This window comes from Chenopodium album, chromosome 16, assembly GCF_948465745.1.
Source record: "Chenopodium album chromosome 16, dcCheAlbu1.1, whole genome shotgun sequence".
Lineage (NCBI taxonomy): Eukaryota > Viridiplantae > Streptophyta > Magnoliopsida > Caryophyllales > Amaranthaceae > Chenopodium > Chenopodium album.
This window is the reverse complement of record NC_137849.1, coordinates 36,507,352-36,511,311: the sequence shown is the minus strand read 5'-3', so window position 1 is coordinate 36,511,311 and position 3,960 is coordinate 36,507,352. Positions and strand designations below refer to the sequence as shown.

At 27.8% G+C, this 3,960-nt stretch overlaps 1 pseudogene; it reads left to right on the top strand.

Moving 5' to 3' along the window:
* The first annotated feature begins 1,400 nt into the window (after nucleotides 1–1,400).
* Nucleotides 1,401–2,214, top strand: LOC145585196 (vacuolar iron transporter homolog 2 pseudogene; annotated as a pseudogene).
* Nucleotides 2,215–3,960: the final 1,746 nt, after the last annotated feature.

Below are 3,960 nucleotides of genomic sequence, written 5' to 3'. Positions count from 1 at the left end.
CGATTCTATAATCCAAATTTGTGTGATCGATCTGGATCTCCGCTAGAAACTTAAAGTTTATAGGAAGTTTGTAGGATCTTACGATCCTACTTCGATGTTAATTATGAGTAGTAGGATCTCAGCATAATCCTACGATTTTATTACGATCCTACAATCCGATTCAACATTTCACTATAATATGAGATTTTAATTTATTTTGACATTTTTTTTTATTACTCATTAGGTTATATGCACCTCAATTTAATGTATTCAATAATTATCGCTAATAAATTAGCGAATCCGAGACATTAATATGATTTTGTCAATTGACAACTTGTAATTATCATAGTTAAGGTCTTATTCTTGACAAATTTGCACATAATTTATCAATTTAAACTTGTGTTATTAATCTCCTAATTACCATACAGACAAAGCTAAATGAAGATCGACCTTTCTTAAGTAAACCAATGCCTTTTAACATTGAAACCCCTTAGAATAAATGTTTGTAAGTCAATTTATAGCATAATATATAATATTATTCGTTTGTTTGTAAATCAATTTATAGCATAATATATAATATTATTCGTTATTAATAAGTAGGATCTTACGATCTTACCATCCAACTCTATTGATTCGATCCCACCTCCCTCATCGATCCAAGGTATGTAGGATCCCAATCCTAACAACCTTACTCCGATTGTACATGAAATGAGATGAATATGGTAAACTCTACATGACTATTAGAATAACTTTGTGAGTAATACATGTTAAAGTCATAACGTTCCAATTATTAAGAAACGAATAAAATATACATAAATCATTAACATGATAAAGTATATAAATAGTGTATAAAGCCAAAAAATAATACGAAGTAAAGAGTAATAAAAGCCTATGAAAATCGGCAAATACAAGTTTATCTGCCAGATAAACGAATTTTTCTTAATATGATGGCATTTCTGTAAATATATTGAAAATCGTGGTCATTTATTTTAGTACTTTTTGATGAGCTATCCAATTACAGTTTGCAACTTGCATTCACTGTTTGATGAGGAAATTACACATGTACCCCTCAATTAGTACATAAAAAGACGCATATACCCCTCCACTGAAACTTGAAAAAACGATTATACCCCATGGGGAATTAACTGGGCACAACTTTATGAAAACTACTAAACCAATTATATCAACTAGCATGCATCAAAGCAAAAAATCCACCTTCCTTAAATTATTGAAATAGTGATTTTGACCACAAATTAATAAAGTTACTAGCTAGTGTTTTCATAAACATGTACTACTACTTATCCATGCATCTTTTGCTTTTCCATAAGATAAGTAGTGCTCATCCCCACTATTATTGCCTCTCTCAATTTCCTATAAATCCCCATTTATTTGTAGGCGTGTGCTCACCATACTCTTTTATAATTAACTACTACAAAACTCATCTTATCTTTTATTAAAATATATTTGAACTTCTCTTTTATTATTTTAAAGATGGCTACTAAACCAAAAGCTCTTCCTCTCACCCTAGATGAAGAGAACCAACATGAACAAGTTATTGTTAATGAAAGCAACGATTTTGACTACTCGAAACGTTCTCAATGGCTTAGAGCCGCGGTCCTAGGAGCCAACGACGGGCTTGTCTCAACAGCCTCGCTCATGATGGGAGTAGGTGCAGTTAAGCAAGATGTCAAGGCTATGATACTTACCGGGTTTGCTGGCCTAGTTGGTGGGGCTTGTAGCATGGCTATCGGAGAGTTCGTGTCCGTGTACTCCCAACTTGATATCGAGGTGGCTCAGATGAAAAGAGAGAAAATGAGAAACGGAGGAATAGAGCAAGACGAAGGTGAAAAGGAGGAGTTGCCTAATCCATTGCAGGCAGCATGTGCCTCAGCTTTTGCCTTCGCAGTGGGCGCTATGGTCCCGCTGCTGGCGGCATCGTTTATTAAGGATTATAAGGTAAGGCTTGGGGTGGTGGCGGCGGCGGTTACGATGGCTTTGGTGGTGTTTGGGTGGTTAGGGGCAGCTTTGGGGAGAGCTTCGGGTTTAAAGGCTTCTTTGAGGGTTTTATTGGGTGGTTGGCTTGCTATGGTTATTACTTTTGGTTTAACTAAGTTGGTTGGGTCAAATAGGTTTTGAAATTTTATGCATGTAATGTGTTGTTCCTTAATACTACTCCGTTTTTCTAGGGGACACGTTTTGAGTTTAACACTATTTATACACTTTCATTTGATCGTATTTTGTGATTCATACGTCGTAATGAAACATATATTCATGTGATTGGATCTTATTAGATTTGTCATTATATATATATATATATATATATATATATATATATATATATATATATATATATATATATATATATATATATATATTTAAAATATCAACTTTTATATATAGTTTTTGCTTGTCATTAATGGTTGAATTTATGCATTGACAAATAAACGTGACAAAAAAAAACGTATCAAATAAAAAGACATGGAGGAGTTATAAGTTTACAGAATTCAATGTTAAGCACAAATCAACCATACTATAATTAGTGGTAAACAAAAAACACTATTAACTTTGGTAATAAATCAACCATAAAATATAAATTTATTAGCTTAAGGCCCGTGCCATGCACGGTAAGTCTAACTTTTGTAAGAATATTAATTATATCCAACAAATAAAATTTGATAAAACACACAAATCAAATATATAGAAATTATAATGTCATAATCATTATTAATAGGCAAAGCAAAAAATTATCTAAAACTGGATTTTTTAGGCTGCACAAACCCGAGAATTTTTCAGGCGAGACTTGGTTTGATCAGGTCTAGTGGTCATATTAGTAAATACTTATTAATAAATGCATTTTTAATAAATATCTAAAATCAATAAAACAAACTAAAATCTCCACTAAAACTATTAGTAAAAGTGCAAACATACACAAAATTACAAATACTATATCCCCTTTTATATCTAAAAAATCATTTGTCAAACACAACTTTTATTTTATAGCTATACGCCTATACTATACTCTATAAATCCTTAATTTGTGATAATATGTACGTATAATAGTAAAATTTCAAAAACAAAATTGTAATTTACTTAAATATATAGTTATATTAAATTAAAATTGAAATAAAATATTAGCTAGCTGAGGTATTTTGAAAAAAAAAAAATTAAGTGATGTTTTAAAGTAATTTCTATAACATCTATTATATGAGCCAATTTATTATTACTTTTTTGACAAAATATAACAATACTCCATTTAAAAGATGATTAAAAAGGATTTGAAATAATTATTTAGGTAACTGTAAATAGAATAATTATGAACACCAAATAAAAAGGAATGTATATTTATCACAAAGATAATATAAAAGATTTAGGCCCCGTTCTTAAAAACTGATCTGCTCTGCTTACCTGAATTTGCTCTGCTCTGCCCTGCTCTGCTCTACTTAAAAATAATACTTAATATTGAATTATTATATTAATAATTAATATTTAAAAATAATAATAAATAATTAATATTTAATAATAATAAATAATAATATTAAAAATTAATATTTAATAATAATAATATTATTAAAAATTAATATTTAATAATAATAATATTATTAAAAATTAATATTTAATAATAATAAGGAATTAATTTTTAATAATAATATTATAATTAAAAATTAATATTTAATAATAATAATATTATTAAAAATTAATATTTAATAATAATATATAAGTAATATTTGATAATTATAATAATAATTAATATTGAATTATAATAATAATAATAATAAATATTTAATAATAATAATAAATAATTGATATTTACTATTTAATAAGTATAATATTAATAATAATAATTAATATTTAATATTTAATAATTATAATATTAATAATATAATTAATATTTAATAATAATAATAATAAAGTGAAGTCCGTTGTCGTTGTCCAGGTATTTCGAGGATCGGCATAATGTTGTTCGAGATACACCTGTTGATA